The 21308-nt window shown below is 41.0% G+C and overlaps 1 protein-coding gene across 11 annotated transcripts in view; it reads right to left on the bottom strand.

Annotated features, from left to right (window-relative positions):
* Positions 1-21308, bottom strand: part of Ten-m (teneurin transmembrane protein Ten-m) — a 329037-nt gene that overhangs the window by 88184 nt on the left and 219545 nt on the right. The window lies entirely within an intron of this gene.

The following is a 21308-nucleotide window of genomic DNA, read 5'->3' as shown; positions in this document are numbered from 1 at the left end:
TTACTTAACCTCCTGGGTCCCGAGTGGGACTCTGGCTAGCCGAAGGCACCGGAACGTTATGCGAACCGGTTGTGCAGCAGGAATCTGTTTCTGCTCCCACGCGCCATTCTCCCTTCTTCGTTCGCCATTTCACCTCCCCCGCACACGGCAATCCGTCGTCGTCGTCGTTGTAGCCCGGGATCAGAAATTACCGCTCCGCTCCGGCCCGGTCAACGTGCATTGACCGGCGTGCGAGTAGGATGCAACCGAGTGTGACCCTTAACGCGAACTAGTCGTCCGTGACCCCCTTGCTCTGTTAAATCGTGAGCTGCTGGTGGACCAAGAGACACGCACGCGTGCCGTTTCCTCCCGTTTCGTTCCGTACGCGTGCACGATCACGCGTGTCGACCAGAGTAGACGTGCCGAATAAGCTCGGACCAGTCCCACGTCTCTACCCCCAAGCACACGTGGTACCGTAGCTATGCGGCACGGCGCGCGATCAGTTTCGTTTCGTTCGGCCGTGCTCTGATTCGTAAACGTCATCACGGCTCGAAGCCTGCGAGCAATTTTCATCATGGGAATATCCGAGCATCGAGACAGGGTCTAGGGAAAAATTTCTACGTTTTTGTTATCGATGGGATGGGGCAAGCAGCGTGGGATGGTTTACGTTTGAAGGATTCGTTCCGCTATCTTGATCGTGAATTACTTCTACGGCTAAGGGGCCCGAGGCTTTCGCATTGTTCTGTAATAGCGTTGCCTTCGTAGTTGGTTTCATTTTGTCTCGCCTTGAAATTTTCAAAATTTCCAATTTTATCGATGATACCCTGATCACTGTCCATTCAGTGCAACCAATACCATAGATATTCCGAGTTGATATAATTGGACAGCACTTCTTCGATGAATATCACCGGCATCGATAAGTACCACTTCCAACTTTCTTTTCCTTTCGGTTTTCATCTCGAACTGCTTTCGTCGAACGGAGCCACCAAGTTTCCCGTGTCCTCCTTGTGTCTTCCTTCTCTTTCCCGGCACGGATGCCGGCTAACGAGCGACGTTAGACAGGATGCAATTAGCAGAAGTCCTCTTTTCAGGTTAGGTATAGGTTTTTTCCCTTTTGCCGGAGGAACAAGTGACGGGCAGGGAGGAAAAAACTCCCGGACACCCCCAATTGAAAGTCACTTCGCCGCGCACCTAATTTATTTCTTTCTCTCTCCTTCTTGTCTCTGAATGCAAATTTCTCTGGCCGCGGCAACTTTTTTTTTTTTTTTTATCCATCCCTTTTCGTCCATCCCCTCAGGACACGAAGTCTGACGCCCTTCAGGCCGTTCCCCGTGGCTCGCATCAGTATTCCTCTCATTTGTCTCGCACTGATTGTCCGGGAAGCGTAATAGCGCAATCTCCAGGGCGAAAGCCAGCCTGGGTGAACAGCACCCACAGACTCGAACCCCTTCGTCAGGTCACGTATTACAGCTGAATCGGCGACCTACCTACCCAACGGGATAATCAGCTTCTTTGCAGGGCGAAAAAATCACGCGGCAATTAAGCGCTGATACATGGGAAATGGAAATGACCGCAGTCGTGATCAACCGTTTGTGTGTTTTGTGAGAACGCGAGGAGCATTTGCCCCAACGAAGGGCGCACAAACGTGCAAGTGGCGTGCACTCTAGGACACTAGATTTGAAGATTTGACACTTCTGTATTTCTAAATCTCCAATTTTTCAAGCCCCTCGGCGGGCACTAGGGAAACATTCGACAATTTTACATTTTTAATTACATTTCTTCACGTCAAGCATCAATTTTCGGAAAGCATACAAACATCAGACAAAGCAAAAGTTTATTAACGAACCACGTATTTAATCAATTTTCAAACGAAATTTAAAAATTGCGTAATTATTTTGTTCCCGTTTCGTTACATCTGTAGCTGACATTCGAAAGCGTCGTTTACGTGTAACGTTCGCTCGGAGCTGTAGGTCGCGATCGATTTTTCTCAGTTTTCGTTGTGCCGAGTGATTTCAAACCGTAATTTCACCGAACGTACTTAAATGAAATTTCAAGCCCGTTGATAGTCGATTGTTTTCACATTCATAACACGGGGGACGTCGTTGTGTCTCGCGTGAGAGAAACGGTGCCAACCACAGGGGACGGCTTTTATCCCTCGTAACGGGCCGAAAATTCGAGGGCTTGATTAATTAATGTAATTTCGATTCGTCACCTGTAAATGAGTTTGGTCACGGAGTTTCGCGTCTTCAAAACGAATGATATGATACGAATTTTTCAGCAAAATTCAAGCTGGCTATCATTCGGTGGTTAATTGATTATTTTTCAATTGATTTACAATAGAATTTAAGTCACGAGCCAATACAATTTTTTTTCTACGCATCTTATTTCCAGTGGGCGGAGGTGGTAACCTGTTTTGTGGCTCGTTCAAGCATCAAAGTTCGTTTCACCGTGGCATTTCGAAACCACCGATCGAACAAACTTAGTTTCATATCCGGTGCGGTCTCTAAAGCTTTCGGTATCACGCCAACCACGCTGTCAAAGCGACCGGGCGTACTGGCATCGAGCGATCTGAAAGGAATAACCTGACATGCCATGTCGCCCCTGCACGCGAACCTGCCGTCGAGAATCATCTCCCTCCATCGACCATCTTTTACCCCCTTTTATACCCATACAGTGCTAAACCAGCACTGAATCCGGATCACTTTAACCGTCTCCGATTCATCGGAAAATATCATGGTTCCGATTCTTGCTTGTGTTTCAAGAGGGTGCGTTTCTGTTGAGCTGGCTGGGTTCCTTCTAGCCCCCACCCTCCATTAATCAATTCTTACGTGTGAAAAATTTATATAGTAATTTTCAGCAACTAAAATTTAGCTAGTTTAGTCTGGTTTAGTTCTTATCATCGTGTAGATAGATTAGAAGGTAACGTATGAGATACAGTTGATTACACGTAACGATTTCGTGATAACATTTAATTAAAGCATCGTTCGCATGTTTGTTATCCAGGGACAGACTCTTCCATATTCTTATCTCTCTCTAGCTGTTATCAATCACGGTACGCCTTTGTGCGAAATCACGAAACCCTTGGAATGGTGCTATTAACCGACCTTACAGGTGGAAAAGTCGTGGAATCAGATGTTTAATGGCTTCAACAGCCCGTGAGAAATCCAAACTGACAAACATTGCCATCTTAAATTTTAGAAAAATTTAACAAAATTTCTTATCGACGGATTAAGTTTCGTGAGTTTACTCGTGAGTAAAAAATAACCTGGCTCACCCTCCAATAAAATCCTACTTACGTCAATGAACGTATAGTATAGGTACATGGAACTAAAATGACCCGAAGGTTAAATGTGAACTACAATATAATGTCCTGGTTGATTCGTTGAACGAGAACGATTGGCCGATGTGATTTCGCATGTGGTCTCGAAAAGATTAGTGGCATCGGTGATAGAGTGAACGAAATGTGGTCATATCACTCTCGATTGTCAATAAAAGTGCGGTTTATGGTCGAAATGCTATCCATTACTGCTCTTCCTATCCACAACTGACAGGACTATCAATAAATACATTTCCCTTAGAACGTTTACGTTTCACGTTTCAAAATCGGTCATGGTTCGCTATAAGTAGCTATCAGCCATTTTTGTATTAAGAAAATTGATGAAACCTTTAGTTTCAATTTGGTATATCAAATGATACAAGACTGTATAGGTACCTCCAAATAGACTCGAAGGTTAATAAATATAAAAGGTCACCAATGAACCTCAACGTTCCACTTTCGTCCAAGTAAACTGACCCTGCCGTGATTAAGGACTTCGATGTGTCTTGATATATGGTGGAACGCGAAATAAGAGAAACCACCGAGGGAAACTGGAACCCTCCAGTTCGTCCGGCTGATCCTTTATTTATTCCCCTTGTGCGTTGTAATATTCATCGGGTAGAAATTGATTTAAAATTAGACCTCCTCTTAGACCTCCTAGACGCTCAGGGTAGACACCGCCCCTAAGAAGGGAGACTATTCTATGCGAGCAATTCCTAATAACGCTTCCATACATTTTTCCCTTGATAGGTATTATATTTCTACTAACCACTGCTATATAAAATTAACAAAGAATTTGCAAAATTCCAAAATTTCAATATTGAAAAAAATTAAGTGTTGCATTTTGCATAATGTGCACCAATCTCATAACTACTTAACGCGTAAACGTATACAGTCTTGTTATCATGAAACCGTGATGCAAGTGTCAAGGATAAAAAGGTAAGTCTTCGTATGATAAGTTGGTGGTGGAACAGGAAAAGAGAATATCGTTACGATTAAATATGTCCCAGGAGTGTACTATCTAAAATCTGTCTTCTGCGAAGTCAGCCGAGGCAAGGAACGTAACCGGCCGGGAAAATAACAGCACGTGTTGGCGGCAGAGATCGTCAGTAGTTAGAAGCAGCATGGGCCTAATCAAATTGTAAATTCGCTAAAAATGCAAATTCACCGAATCGCGCCAAGTTATCTGACCAGGAGCGTGCACGCAACCAGCCGTTTTCCAGCGTAGAAAAGCATCCTGGCATCCACTGTTCATTTGCATACACGCCCCGAATGGCAAGATGATTCTTGCCGCGTACCTTTCTGCCTACGCCTCGCTTCTTTTCCTCTTATCTTACCTGGCAACGATTAATTATAACCAACTCTGAAACCATTTTGTGGTATTCAGTGGTTCTGACTACGTAAGGTTTGATTAACTATGGTAACATTTTTGTAAATACCCAAAAAAGGTCCCACTAAAATATTTCAAAATTTTAGGGTTTCATAATTCCAACTTTAAAATTCTGAAATCTAATGGTTCAATTTTTAAAGAAAATTTTAAAAAGTACTCGTACTAAACCGAAATTTTCTTTAGTAAACGTTTATACGTAAATGGTTCCGCCACCCCTTATAACGCCATTTTCCCTAGGGAAGCGTACCATGCTCGGTACTGTACATTTTCATCGTAGCGACTATCAGAGCCGATCTATATTCAGCCATGTACTAATTTACATTAAGTTAAAGTTGCTCTGTACAGTAAATTCTGGGACCGTTATTCTCGAAATTCCTGTGGGGCATAGCAGCACACGTTATTAAGTCGGCGCATGCGCGCTTCACTGTTCTTGTCAAGACGATATCGGATGCTTCGCGGCCATTAAGCTACACCCACACTGATCCGTACAAAATCCTTGGAGAATCTAAACTACAGAGGAGTATAATACAAGGGTTTTTTATACCGTCGCCCGTTTAAGCGATGGCTTTATCTAGTCGAGATACACAAGGATGAGCCCCACGCTGCTCCATGGACGAAACTCGAATTGGTCATTTACCTAAACGGCCACTTTAAAAACTTCTAATCGATGATTAGAAATCTCTATTTACCCCTCGAACCATTTGTATTATGCTGGCGTTCGTTATAATTAAACCGGCATTCATTCGTGAAATTATTACCAATCCGTGAAATTATTAATTATATTATAATCAGTTTAATTCGTCGTTCTCGTTAGTATTAACGGTGTCTACATTGTGGTAAGCTCTGTATAAATATGTTGCTGCGATATGTAAGTGTATTATCGTTTAATGAGTTTCAATTATAGGAGAAATGTTTTGTGGTTCAATATTCGTGAAAAAATTGGGAATTGGGAAGCACGATTGCAAATGTTGAAATGCAGAAAGGGCTTACCAATATCCAGGAATCTCTGTAACAGGCTTGTCTACTATTATAATCATAATTCATCCCCCTTATTCAGCACCGTATCATTATCCACTTATTACCCTCTAAACGCAACGCTTTGTTATCCAGACGACTTTGAAGCCATAAAAAAAGACATCCTTTTTTTTTCACATACACACGAGGGGTTAATAAAGGGGTGCAATTGCAGAGGGAAATCAGCGTCAATGTCTCAGGGCAATGGATACGATTAAAGTCGGCCGTGGATGTCGGCTAAAGGCCAAAAAGCTTTCGAGTATCTCGTTCCGCGAGGCTTTCCTTGGCTGCTTCAAGGGGTTACTTTCTCACTCGGTATCCATCCATGCTGGATAAAGTCTCTTCTCATTTTCCAAGAAGCCCATTCACCCATCCCATCTAGACTTCCGCGCGTCTTCTCTCTTCCTCGTCTCTCATTTTCCCTCCAGCTTCTTCTTTTTCCACGGAATCGTCCTCCTTCATCCATCCCGTGGATTTCGTCTGTTTTTTTTTTTTCGCTCGTTCCTGAGGAAACCACTAGCTCCGTCTGTCGGAACGAATTCTACCTTCTCGCCGATTCCTTTATTGCGGCCAGCCTAGACGACCGAGTAAACAGACGGCGAAGGGTCCTTCTTCCTTTTTCACCACTCTCTTCTTCTTCTTCTCGGTGTCCTCTCCTCTGCCACCGCGAAAGCACCCTATCGAAGGAAATTTAGTCGCGGGAAAGGAGTGTCCTCCATGAAACGCGACCTTTTCCTTTTTTTAAATTTAAATCCATTTCATGAAAAGGTTAGACGAACGCCAGGGGCTTGAATTTCATGCTGACCGTTTCTTCGACGTCTTATAGAGTTCGTGTGAATTGAATATTTTGAACAAAATATTTACAACTTCTCTCATAGGTTCAACAATAATAGGCATATACGCGGCCTTCGGCCTGATAAAAGACAGTTTCTGGAAATTGCGGTCGGAAATCGTGGGCGTTCCGGAAACGGAAACTCTGGCGTTCCTTAGATATTGCCTATCCACATTGATAACAGGCCGCTTGAAAATAGGCTCCGTATCCATTTGATATTATTTCGAAGCTTCTCTATATTATAAAGTCAATTAAAATGAATTGTTTTCTACCGTGTATATGTAAATAAGAGTCACGCGACCACCACGGTTAACGCGTCGTCCATCAATCCACGTCAGAACAAGAAATGGGGAGAATTGATTAAAAAGGCATAATGGAATTAATTGTGGACACGTCGAACTAGAGTAGTGTCTAATTAAAATGCTAATTCATCGGGGTAAACGCGGGCAGGCATTATGGAAAACGGTTAAAACGGTGAACGAGAGAGCGATAGGGGGAGAAAGCTCTAGCCCCAAAGACGCGAATTAAATAATCCCCCAATTCCACTTGAAATTCCATGGTGGTCCGCCAAAAAGGCCAGGTCTAGCTGGATGGCACGTTCGTTGGTGAGCCAGACCAGAACCGGCCACTTAATTACCCTACCCAGAGAGTTATAATCTGTCGTGAAATCTGAATAACTGCAGCCAATTTCTCAAATTTATCTAAATCTCGACGAAGCAGATTCCTGCTGCACGTATTACCGGTGACGTTTAATCTCACTAAAATGCGAAAGAGAAGTAATTACGTTCTTTCTGTTTTCGTATGTTCACTAAACGATATTTCACATTATCATATATCCTCCTCGAAAAATTTTATCAGCTGCCGTTTTAACAATGGTCACTCTCAGTGACCAATATCCATAACTGCTTTTGTGTAGCGATGAACAAATTGCCCTCTTGGGCGATGGTGTACACGGTACCTAGAGCGATGACAGAGCTCTGGGAAATATCAAATATTCATATTCATAAATTTGTAAATTTAGAAATATTAAATTTTCAAATTTACAAATTTGGTAATTTGGGAATCTGGAAATCTGAAAATTTAGAAATATAGAAATTTTTAAATTTTCAATTTTGCTAAGTATGAAATTGAAAAATGGTCTGTCTATCGGTGCCAGTGAGGGTAAGTCACTTGCACGTGTCCGTGCACCGCACCCTTGCCCATCATTGCTTTGCTGCGACAGGATTTACCATCGACCGTAACTATTTAAATACATAAGGGTGACGGGGGTCAAGGTAGTCCATTACATCAGCTGGGAATGAATATTCGCTTTGGCAAAGGCACACGGTAGCTAGCGAGGCCGCGTGCCTGGATCACATTCGTCAGGCTCGCTGCAAAGCGAATTCTAAAGAGGGTCTTGCCGGCCGTCTAATATACTCATCCAAGGGCCGATTCTACACCGGTCAGAAACAACCGATAGCATCTCGCTACACTAGTTATGCCACGCTTCGGGAGACGTCGAGATAGCTCGGGTGATATATTCCCGCCGCGCCGTCCCGACTTTTCGACCCTCTACCATCGACTTTCCACACCACTCCACCCTTTTCCGCTGTTCCTCTTCTTCCTATTCCTTTATCCGTCGCTTCTGATTCTACCGAGCCAACCGTGATTTATGACACTTTTTTTTACGTTATCGTGTCCCATGATCCTTCCAACGAACGCACCACCACCGACTTTGTCCCCCTCCTCTCGGATCTATCGTACCATTTCGATTTCGCGATTTCCATATTTTCTGCGAATGCTAGTCGATCTGCTTTCAGATCGAACTTCTTCAGAAATAATATCAGAATCGTTTTAAGTTTTCGGTAGAAAGTTCCAAAATTCAAATATTTAATTTTTAAGACCTTAGACAAAATTTTTCCAACACGAATGGTTAATACCTCCTTTCTCTACTCTCTACATCAATAGTTTCCCTAGGACAATTCACCATCCTCGTCAGTGTACACAATAAATTCCCCATGCCTCGCGTACCGATGCATTGTACCACATCGACAATACGTCGTAACGAAAACGAATCTTTAGTTTCGAATCTCTTTGGCACGCACGTACTGTGCTTTCCACAATTGCGTCGGGGCTTGCTCAGCTTCGGCGTGCAAAACAGCTTCGATAAAATCGGCTCGTCAGCACCTCGGCTACGTTAGGCCTGGCACACGCGTACCAACCTACTTACATTCAACTTTCGCGAAGGACCTTCCCCAGTCTTGTCGATTCCTCACCCTCCTCGCAAGTGAGGCGAAGAGGGAAGGAGGAGGCGAATCGCGACGGAGCGATCAATTGTGTTGCGGAACTGCGGCGAACTGCCATTGTCGGCGGAAAGTTCGGAATTATACATTGGAAACTTGGAATGGTTGGAAGGAAGGAAGGAAGGAAGGAAGGAAGGAAGGAAGGATGGTAAGGAGGAAGAAGCTAAGAGAGGAAGGAAGGAAGCTGGATTCGGCCAGATACTTTAGGGTACTCTTATTCGATCTACTCTTTAGCCTTGCAAGCTCTCTTTTCCCTTTTCAGCCGACTACCTTTCGCTATTCTGCCTCCTTCTTCGCCTCTTCTTATCGGAAGTTTTCAGACGATCCGAGCGGCCGCTACGTAGAATAAGAGATGATTCTGCGGCACAGCGCCGCTTCAATTTAATTTAATGTTGATTCTGATTTAATTAACCATCGGCGCCGATCGGCCGAAACGCTGACGATGCTATTCCGAACTCGGGATTCTTAATGGGCTCTGAGCAATGGTGGACGTTCTCACGATGAAGTCGTGAAAATAAAAATTTAAGTCAGGTGGTTAACTTCAGTTAGAATCTCTTTGAATCAGATGTCCGAAGCAGATATTAAAATGCACGGGTTCCTAAAACAGCATGCGAGTACAGTTACAGACACGGGCACGTTTTAAGCTTGCGGGCATTTGAGTGCTCCACGGACAATATAATGTGCATGTTGGTTCTAAATTATAATTTCAGCTTAATTTTGTATCAGGAATCCCATTAATTGAAACATAAAATCGCAAACATTTATCTTGTTAATAGAATCGTTTTCCTCGTCATTTCAGATCCAACGGAACGTATGTTTAGCCCGTTTGTCCATTGTATTTCCAAAGAATTAGCTGCTAATTTTCATAAATATCGCTGAAACTGCGACAGAGAATTCCGCTGGTCGTTGTAACAACGTGGAATTCATTTGGAGAGATACAGAGAGGACCCTATCAAAAACGGTAATCGAAAACAAAACCAACACACCGACGTCAATCGGAATTCGGTGATCATTGACCAGAAACGATAACACGAGACCGATGGATCGATGCTAACGATACCGGTTTTGTTTACGTACCAAATCTAACCCAGTACACAATTTGTGTAGCTTAATATTCGAGTTCAACCAGACGTTCACAGATAAAGCGATGCATCAAAATAAAGCAGTTAGTTATCAATTATTGTAATAAAACAATTTTTATACAAGAGAGAATGAAATCAAACGGACAAATGAATTATTAAAAATAAAAATAAAAATGATTCTCACATTCTCTGCTTTTTCAAACAAAACGTTTCAGGTTTAAATCTCACTGCAATTAAATTTTGTTCCTAATTTTTTTATTACTGATTCCCATGTATTTAAATGTTTACTTATTAAATTTCAGTTTACAATTTATTTAAATATGATTATAATGAAATATTGTGAAATTAAATTTGACGAACAAGTATTTAAATACATAAAAAAAAATAGTGATTGCAGTGGGATTTGAACTCGCCACCTTCCATTTCGCGAATCCAATATCATCAGCCTTTATCAGTAACATTGTTCACAACAGACCAGACCTAACCCAAGAGCCTTCAAAGAGCACTCTCTCCCAGTGGAACTGAAAAAAAGACAGCACTGGCATCCAAGAGTAGAAAACTTTAAAAGAGAGTCTGGAACGTTTGGATTATCAAAGTTGCTCGTTGCAACGCGTCTGTAGGATTAAAGAAACGCGCGAGTCCGTCGAACAGCCTGCTTAACGCTACAAATTTGTAAATCGCGGCTTGCGTTACGCCAGTTTCTCGTGCAGGTTGCCAGTAAAAAGGCCAGAGGGTAGAAAAGAAAAAAAAAAAAAGAAAAGTAACGGAAGTAGCATCGTTAATTTAAAAAGTAAGGATCTCTTAGTCGAAGAAGCTTAGCGCAACGGGTCTGCCTCCCTTAAGAGAGCATAAAACGAATGGACGAGGCTGGTATATTCGTTAGGGTCCAAGAAAAGGAAAACGAGTAGCAGCGAGGCTTGGAAGTGCTCGGAGATGCCAACCGACTCGACGTCTGACCCCGGCTCGAGTCTATAGTAGACGCTTTTGACCCAGTATTACCAGTGGCACGAGTGGACCGTGCTCAAAAAGCTCACCTAGGTAACGAGCTAGTTTAATAGCCACTTTGTTCAGCTTGTATCACAACAATGTTGTATATCCTGCGTTTTGCACCTTTGGTTACTCATCGTCCTTCATCCCACGCATTCTTCCTCTATTTTAGTCATCTTTAGTTTCAAAATTCCCAATAACCCACAATTATTAATTAGCACGCAAAGTTTTCTTTTCAAGATCTCTTTGTAATAAGTTGTCGCCGTCGTATACAATTAATTCTTTATTGAAAGCAAAGTAGGCAACACTTGTGTCACAAATTGAAAATAATCTTTTGAACACGAAGGTGAATTGAAATTTTGTCACAGAAAAGCGTGACGAACGATCACTGGAGAATTCTGATCGTTCGTTCTCTTTGAATTCGTTAGGAGCGTTGCAACCGAAGCGGTGCAATTAAGAAGCACAGCTTAAATGTCCTCGCTGAAGGAAAACGGAGAAATTCCTTTACCTAAACAATCTTCAGTCGTGTATTTTGCGTTCCAATTTCGACGCTCGGCTAAAGTACGAATCCACTCGAGCCTGCGTCGAAACAATTAACGAACGCTGTAAGGAGCGGAGGGTGTCTACGAAATTAGAATCGTTAAATTCACCAACTGCCATGGGAAAGGTTGAAACAGGCGCATTTCCGGGGACAAGGAGCCTTTTAATGTCAAGCACGATGGTATATGCAATATATCTTGTCACAAAATGTCAGGTCACCTAATGGAAAATGTCTGAAGGGTTGACAAAATTATTTCGACGGAAAATCCTCGATTTTTCATAAAACGTCGATGTTCTATATCCTTATAATCGACTCTTTCTTGAAAAACAAATTGCGAACGAACGATTTGAAAAGGTTTAAATGAAATTTCAATCTTGTTAGTATTATATTAAGCAGCGAATAACCGTAGCTTTCGTTACCGAGGAAAGTCGCGTTCCCTGTGCAAATCCACTTTAGTCGATAAGAGGTGACGACGAAAGGAAGACAAACGGTTTCGCGAACAACCACGATCGACTTCGTTTTTGAAGTCGCCCTTATAACTTTTCATTATTTCCTCTGGCTACAATTCCTGACGACCAACTTACGCGTTTCAATCCTTTGTGTTGCTACTCCTTCTCTTTCTTCTTCTTCTACTCAGAATAAATATAATATTTCAATTTCTTATGAAAAAACTTGTTAATGAGTATATATGTATAATCCTTTTACATTATTAGCACTTAATTGGAAATTCGTTTTTTAGAAATTTTAAATCTTTCAGAATCCCGAAAATTAAAAAATTTTATTTTTTAACTTAATAAAGAATTCAATTCTTATTTCAATTAAAATTACTCTAAGGCGATTTCGTACCTCTAGGAAATAAACTGATGATTTAAAGCACCCGAAAAAAAAAAAAGATTTTTATTTCACATGGCGCACTTATTCCTGCAAACGGGTCCGAGTTAAGGCCTGATTAATGGGTGTTAGTTTTATTCCGTTTCCTAGTCTGCTCTCTATGTAGTTGGTTGTTGCGTCTTGGAGGTCAGCCTTTATCTTTCAGGTCGGAAACCAGCTCTATCCTTACACCCGCCTGCTGGACCGTGAAATGATATAATGGAAAAGACACTGTTGTATTCTTTTGTTATTATGCTTTTCTCCTTTTTCGCAGGAAACATTTTTATCAAGGAAAAAGATTACTTTTTTTGCTACCAAATATTGAAACGAGCGATTGGATGTGTCCAGCTGCGCATATCATAATTGGTCTGAGTGTGAATTGTAACCGAATTATTTACTCAGGTAACCGTTTTCGGAAAACGTCCGGCGACCCTCCCACTTGGGACACAATTAGTCACAATCTACCTTAGTTATGACTTATTCGCCGGTTGCTGCACAAATTACTTAACTTGGTCACCTTGCCGAGAACTTGTTACGTGGTAGAACTTGGGCTACCTGACTTAACATCCCCCGTAGATTCTCATTAGCCAGGCTTTCCATCGATGTCGTCATCTTAACCCTTTTGACCTGACGCGACACACGGTCAATAGAAATTTTGATAATCTATGAAACTGATTGCGAGTTGTGGTTCACTTAATTACAGCCAAAATTAAATTGTTTGCTACTCGCATAATTTCAATTTTCAACCGACCACGATTCTATTAAAAATTGATCGATGTATCTGTGAAAGCGTGCAGAAATCAGTCTTATAGAACTTCCAGGTACAATTAAATTTTCTCCTATACAGGGTAGCAGCGTAGACGAAGTAGCGCAACCCCATCGAAACAATTCCACTTGTGGTCACAGCAATTGCGGTTTCTAACGAAACTGCTATTAGTTATTGCTTAATACAATATTCTGCAACATCCTGTTGTACAATGTGGCATACAGGCTTTACCTTCAAGTTGAAAGGTTTAACTTGAAAATTCTAATTTGCAATCATATTTCGAACTTGAACATTAATTTAATTAATCTCGAGGGAGACATTCGTCAAAGTTCGTAGAAAACAATTGCTATATTAATTATAATAATGTAAGTTAGCACCCTATAAATTTTAATCGTATTCTTAATAATAGTTATTATAATGTTTCTCCTTATAAAAGACATTTATGCCAATTTTTACTTCAGTAGTTAACGCATAGGCATTGAATGCGTCAAGATATAAACAACGGCCGTTTTTATAGACTGGTTTTAGTGTTGTCGTGAAAGATCGAGGTGGGATACTGACTTCGGGGTTAGCCGGTGCGCCACATAAAGGCATTATTAATGCAAGCCAATCCCGGTGCGGCGCAGAACGAATTGCCTCTATAAAATGTAATTTCGGAAGAGTTCCGATACTAAATTTTGAATGGCACCACTGCCTGAATATTTCCATCTCAATGGAGACTTTCGCCTAGAAATTTCTTCGCCACCTAGAATCCTTTGTTCGACTGGGAAACTTTGCCAGATCGAGCGATTTCGTGTCGAACCCATCCATTGTTCAACGACTCTATTTATTTACCATACTTGGAATTATTCATTTTAAAGTTTTTCTAACTGAATTACGATTAATATTTTTATTTATTCGTTAATATTCGTTTTTAGCTTGCAATATTTAGGTTTTTTAATTAAAAATAAATAAAAATTTCAGCAAGGCTTTTGTACTTGAAACGTCAAGAATTTAAAATGTACGGCTTTCTGGTATTAGATAACAATAGCAAAGAAGAAACGAAGGAACGTAAAAGAAAGAGATTCTTACACGGTCTTTGCATTGTTACAAACCTGGATAAAGTATCCCTAAGTCTCTACATAATACCGTAATACTATGTCTATAGCTATCGACATTCTTTCCCTTTCCCTTTTGAATCTTTTATCACCACCTAACCATCTACGTCCGTATCAGATTCATAAATGAACGACAGCTAGATTCCCGACCTGTAGCAAATCGATTTCCTGTTTCTTCAAATCTTAATGTCAAATCCAGAAAGTAAAAGTATCCCCGGTTGAAAATTAAATTATATATAATGAACCTGTCAGTTGTGCTTATACATGGTTCTAGAAGTTAAAAATAAATTTATAGAAGATTATTGAAATTACATTGCTAATATTTATTGACTTTATCTTTAGTAGTACTCTTAATTTATGTAAGGTAAGGACCCAAATAGAGTTTATGAAATTCGAGTTTTGGAAGCGTCAAGAACCGTGTGTCGCCGACTCTCCGGACGGATGGAAAAGTGTCATTTTGAGGAAAAAAATCAGGGGAAATCAGGGGAAAAAAGTTAAAAATTCGGAATCGCATTATCTAGGGGAATCTAGCGGAAAATGGAAGGATTGTATTTTGAATAATTGTAATTATAGTGAGTCTTATGATATATGACCATCTAAAGGCTAAAGATAATAATTTAATAAGATTAAACGAAAGGCAACTCTTATCCTGAAGGTGTTCAACCTTTTTGCCACGCAATACCTTTGGGTACTGTTTCAATAGCGGCAGATCTTTCATCCTCGAATAGGAATTCCCTACAACTATAGGAGATACAGTTCTCTTTTCGAGTTCAACAAGAAACTAACTGTAGCTCGGACCAACGGTCTGATTTAAATTTATATACATTTGTCCCTTTTCTACGGGACGCTTCCTGTGCGCCGCTATGAACCCGACGGCGCTATTGATTTCGTCCTCGCTCACGAACCACCTACACACCCCGGTTCCAAGCGACTCCGCTACGAGTTACATCCCTCTGCCCACCCACTCGCCAACAGCACCACCGCCACCCTTTACCCGCGGAAATTCGCTGTTACGAAATTCATCGATTCGTCCTTTCTGGGTAGTTATCGGCTCCTGGCAGCAGTGTCCTGTGGCCACTCGACTCTTGAGACCGTCACTCTTTGTTGATGTAACAGTAGCAGTTATAATCAAAGGATTCTGTTCAATCGAATATTTCTAACGATCGAAGGTTTTTATAAGGATTAATTTGGATGCGGATGGTTAAACACCAAAGTCAGCATTTTTATGTCTTAATTACTAGTTTAATAGAAAAGATTAGGGATTGTTATTATGATTGGGTAGATCTACCCATATCAGAAGAAGAACAAAGGAGGACTTAATTAAGTCCTTAAAGAAAAGTTTCAGATTTTCAAATGAAAAAATTTAGAAACATGAAAGTTTCAATTTCTCAGCTTATAGGCGCAGTTGCCCAACACTGTACTTTTAGATTGCCAGAGAATCTCGAAGTCCTAAACATAGGAACAAGGATTCGAAGTTGAAGACTCGAAGAAGGGACGCCCACGCGTGTCCTCGTGCAAATCCTCGTTCATCCCATAAAATACAGGAAGGCGCACCCCTTCGCTAGTCGTCGAAATTGCCGGAGGAACGAGAGAAGCAATGATAGAAGGGATTCTCTCCTCCTCGTCTCCTTAACCCCACCCCCTCTAGTCGTGGATCCTCGATTATCCGAGGCAAGCCGAACAAAGAAAGCGGAGACAGCGTAATGGCACGCGTACCGCGACGAATTGATCAAAAGAAAGCAGATTCGTTCGCAATGACGCGTACTAACACGTTCGGGCCCGGAGTGACAAGTGCAGTTGCACCGCCTATCTGATAAATAATACCCAAGTGGGATCAGAAAATGGGGAAGAAAATTTTCCCCCACATGTCTAATATTACCTAATAAAATATTTTATATACCACGTTTTAATCCATCAGAGGTAATCTTGAACCATCAACATAACCACACCCATTTCCAACCATAAATCGTATTACCATGAACCTCCCATGAACGCACTTTTCTTATTCGTTGGCAAAAAAGAAAGAAAAGAATGATCGTTTCCATTCACCCTCATGGACAACCATCGGTACGGCTCTAATGCATATACAATCACACGAACCCACCACCATTGGGGTGGTACTTTCAACAGCCTTCAATTCCCCGCCGGTGTAGATAATGTCAATTACTTTGCCAGAGCTTTTTTTTTTTACCCAAGCTGAAACCGTAGTCTTCGAGCGTGAGTCTGATCCGATAATAGAGGCATTCTCGGCTTGATTTCGGTAGAAGGGGGCTTGAGAATCGGTAAATGCACGCTCGAGGCTCTGGCCAAATGTAAATTTCCGTATTGGGGCGCTGTCGAACCGCGGGATATCGTCTTAGAGGGTCGAGTGAATTTTCGAACATGTATTTCGTTCTTCGATTCACTATACAGGCTGTCTCGTATAAGATCCGAGCATTTAGATATGAGATATTTTCTATTTCGAACAAGTTTAGTGTCCCATAGACTATGAATTTCCCCTAAAATATGTGTTCAGAATTTTTCCCTTAAAATTTATTTTGGGGAAATTTTTTCTCAAATTTTTCCACTAATTTTCCTCTAAATGTTTCTATTTATCATATTCCTTAAAATAAAAATATTCAAATTACATTTAAAGTATTTTTAATATAATTAAAAATGAAAGCTATAATTTAGGTTTTAGATCTTAACTGAGACAGCCGGTATTATGTGCTTGTTTCAGCCGAAACAACGAGCTATGGTGGCCATAAAAAATGGCGTTAAAGCGTTATTCATGAGAATGAGAAACAACTCCCTCCTTTACGACAATCTAACCACCTTCTCTATTCCCCACGTCCCTGCCATTTTCCTCGCAACACAACAACTATCCGCTGACGCGATAATAAATTTGCTCATTCGTCTCGCCGGCTTATACTCGGATATTATTTCACCAGCACCCATTCTTTCCTTCGTTACGATTATCATTTTCGTGGCTCTTGTATTGTTTCCACTGCTTTCTTTATTCTTTCATCGTGCTCGATAAAGTCTGAAGATGGACTGCCATAATTTATCAACACCAAAAGTCGTTAATTCAATGGATGAGTACTTGGAAGTATGTTTTATTTATTATCATTTTTAATTAATTATTATTATTATTATTATCTTTAGTGTTTAGTGTTACTGAAGATGGCCATGTATTGTAGAAATCACTATAATTACATTTCTTTAAGATCATTCCATTTTGTCCATTTCTTTTTTTAAAACGATATTTTTGAATATTTTGAATTTTGGTATATGGATATTAATATACCGATTTGCCTTCGCGCCGGATAATCGAGTGTAGTGTGAAAACTGACGCGGCAGAGGATGAAGAGGGTTAGCACGAGGCCCCAGGGTACTTGTCCGTTTCTGCGTTCCTACCCTCTGTTCTAACGCGGCGCTATTTCGTCGGTGGCTCGTGAAAAAATCACCAAACAACGAGGGTACAATCCGCCTCGGAACTCATCACTTATTCAGAATGAAAAACCCAGTCGACCAACGGTAATTTGTCTAAGAAAGCAATCAGAGAACCACCTAATCACAGTCTTAACCCTAAGAAAGAAGAAACTCATTGTTAGTACCCAACCGTTCATTTCTAATGATTTCTTTTACCACAATTCATGAAATAAACAGAGGAAATTAATTCCAAGCCAAAAAATTATTATTCAACTGTAAAATTAAATTAATACCTAAAATATTAATAATTCGAAATAACCCTGAGGAAGTCGACGACACTCGCGGAAGTAAATTTCCGGAATTTCGTCGACCAGGTTATAACCATGAAATATAACCCTTTATATTCCAGACCGTGCCAATTTACGCGGAGGTGGAGAAAATATTATACACTTTCTACAAGTCGTTTCTGAAATGATCTGGCACGGCTGCCACCATACACCTCCCTCCCTTTTTCACTCTCTCTCTCTCTCTCTCGCAGATAATCGCGTTGCACCCTACCGAACCCTCTCTCTCCCACTCGTTTTGCCACCCCTTTTTCTCCTTCTTTATTATAACGATAACGGCGCTGGCGTTGGCGAGATGCGGTTAATATTGAGTATCGGTCGAAAAGAGTCGACTACCCAAGGATTGGTTCGAGGCTATGGAAAATGGAGAAGAGAAGAACGGAGGAGGTTGAATGAGATGAAGGTAGGTTCTCCCGAGGGAGAAGCTCGTTGCTACGAGGGTTTCCGAAGGGCAAAGTCTCGAGTACCAAAGTCTACCATTTCCATCGGCTCCCGGCACCCTTAACCCAACCTGCAGACCAATCTTTACAGCCCAGGCCCGCCTTTTCCCTTGATTCCACTGTTGAATTTTCACTAATTAATTCCCCAAACTCGCGCGTGCCTCGATCTATATTTATTAGGGGAACGCCGCGCCGTCACCACCACCGCCGCGCTCTTTGCTATTCGAACGGCCGCTTATTAATGGATCGGTAAACTGTGATCGTTTCAGACAAGTAACTTACTGCTTTTGATGAATCGAGAGATACTTCCTAATGCTTCGTTCGCACTTACCTGAAACAGAAAACAAATTATCATCATATAGTAACCTGATTACCTAATGATTTTAAATTTATTTCACCAAATATCGAATACTTTTTTATCTATACAGCAGTGAACAATTAAACGTCAAAATTTGAGTGTACTATAATCACCCATTGTGCCAATGGACGCAAAGGTAGATTGCGACCATTATTATCTCTAAAAGAAAAAAATGTTTGATTTTAAAAAGAGCGCATTGAATTCGTCGATTGCATCACTTAAAACTTAAACCACGCGAAAATTACACGGTAGTTCGATGAAAACGAGAGAAAAAAGTAAGGCAATTAAAGTGGTGGTGGTCATTTGAGTCGATCGAAAGTCCATTTGGCTGGCAGCGGACCATCGTTGAAAATTCCATTTCTCTCCCTCGCTCTCATCGTTGTGGTACACGTTCCAAACAAAATGGTAACAGAGCAAAATAGAAGGAACGTGCGCAGAAAAAACTCCGCTACAGCTCGAATTACTTTATTTGAAGCATGAATAGGAATAATTGAAAGGCGTCCTGTAACCATCAAACGTAGGTAAATTAAAAGGAAAGAATTCTTTCAAATTATCCAAACGGTGCAAAAAAAAACCATTGCGTTATTTATGCAATAATTGTAAAATAAATAAATAGAAAGGTTTTTTCATTTTAAACTGCGCCAATTATTAATTCTGATTTTTATGATATTGATATTATTCTGACCCCACTAACTGTATTGTTATTTTACATAGTCGGCTCATTTTTTACCCAAAGACGTTAAATATAAATAATTTCAAAAAGTGGAATTTTCAATGAACTTCGGTCTTTGAAATCGAGTATAGTTTGAATGAATACTGCCCTAATCCATGGCAAACAGAAAATAAAAAAAGAAAGAAACAGTTGGATTAAAGAGGAAGCTCTTTATTAAACTTTCTCATCTCTGTTTCGCTCAGAGAAAGAACGAAGGGGCTGGGATTTCAGTGTTAAAAGACAATGAAAGGGTGAAAGTTGTCTTTCTGTCTCTTGTAGGATAATTACTGTCTCATTAGGATCCCTCTGAAAAGAAATGTCATTTGACCTTCACTTTTTGTGCTGGCCAAAATTAATAAAACTTTCCAATAATTTTCTTTTCTATTGTAAACCTGCTACACAAAATTTTGTATTTTGTTAAATATTTAATATTATGAATTATGAAAAAATTCTGGAAATTTTTCGATTTTTCGATTCTAAAACTTTGAAACTCTAGTTGTAAAATTTTTGAAATTTTAACGAAGCTATTCCACATTTTCGGCGAGGGTTTGATCTACCCTGGGTCCCTATCTATTAACGTCAATGTGCAGCCAAGAATATCTGAAACGCTTCAATCTTCCAGTGTGTATGCAAGCACGTAAATACAATCGATCGTCTGGTAGAGTAGTGAAGATCGAACAAGAGTAAAAGTGGAGGCGCCTAGTACCATTTGTATTTCAAGGGTATACTCAACATCTTAACCCGCAGCTCTCGAACACCGAGGGTTAACCCGATCTCCAGGAAAATATCCATCGATCCACGGGCCGGGTTAACAGGGTTAACTATGTATAATACCTTCGATCAGCATCAGAGGGTGTACCTAGGCGAAGCTTTCATCTCCTCGTGGAAAGAGGAGAGGCTCTTGTCTCGAATTCAACACCTACCCCCTCTCTGGGCCCTCTTTTTTCTTCAATTTACTCTGATTTAAATACGCAACCGCCGTGGCTGGTTATCCAAAGATAAATCTTTCGAGTCCCCGGGAGAGACGAAAAGGCCTGAAGCTTAATTGAGTATTTCTCCATTCTCTTACCCCGTTCCTCTACCGCCGCCACCGCCGACTTGATTAATTAGATTTTAATCTTTAACTGGCCGGATGATTCCGGCTAGCCTTCCTACCTCGTAATAACTGCAATCCGCCAGGCGATATTGTTTTACGACACCCTTTTGTCTTGATATCCGTGCCGTTGGAGAATCGTGTCTCCCTTTGAATCGCGATTTCAGGAGAACAGCGTTCATTCGTTAGTCTGTATTCTCTGTAATACGCTTCGTTGATTGATCTTATTAAGCGTTCAGTGATTCGATGTTTATTTCCATCAATTAGTTCATTAATATGCGCGTTTAATTGAGCCTACCTGTTTGTTATACGAAATTTATTGAATTTCGATTAACGCTTAGATTAAATACTATTTTTGGAATTATTAATACGTGGATTGCACCAATGGTACCAAAAAGCTGTCTCTTACACGATCCACGAAATCACCGCTACTGATCAATCAAAAATTTCCAATTTCATCGATATCAAAGCCCCATAGTACGCGGCATGGCGCACAAAACGAGAACGTCATCAAAAGCAACAAACGGCAACAGGAAGCGTGCATCAAAAGAAATATCCCGTCGGTGGCGATGATAGATCGGCCATCAATCTTGTTGGAAATGTGCATCAGGGTATCGCGAATCACGCCACGTCGCTTCGATGATGACTATGTAAACCTTTTAACATGACCGGGCCCGGTTTCGCTCGTCCAGGAACGATGCGAGCAAAATCATTAGGGGATCGAAAACTGATTAAGGCCGGGTGGAGGAGGCAGAGGGAGGCAGAGTTAAGCCCGTATGAAAGAGTCACGGTGG

This window comes from Osmia lignaria, chromosome 6 (assembly GCF_051020975.1).
Source record: "Osmia lignaria lignaria isolate PbOS001 chromosome 6, iyOsmLign1, whole genome shotgun sequence".
Taxonomy (NCBI): domain Eukaryota; kingdom Metazoa; phylum Arthropoda; class Insecta; order Hymenoptera; family Megachilidae; genus Osmia; species Osmia lignaria.
This window is presented reverse-complemented; position numbering and strand designations above follow the sequence as displayed.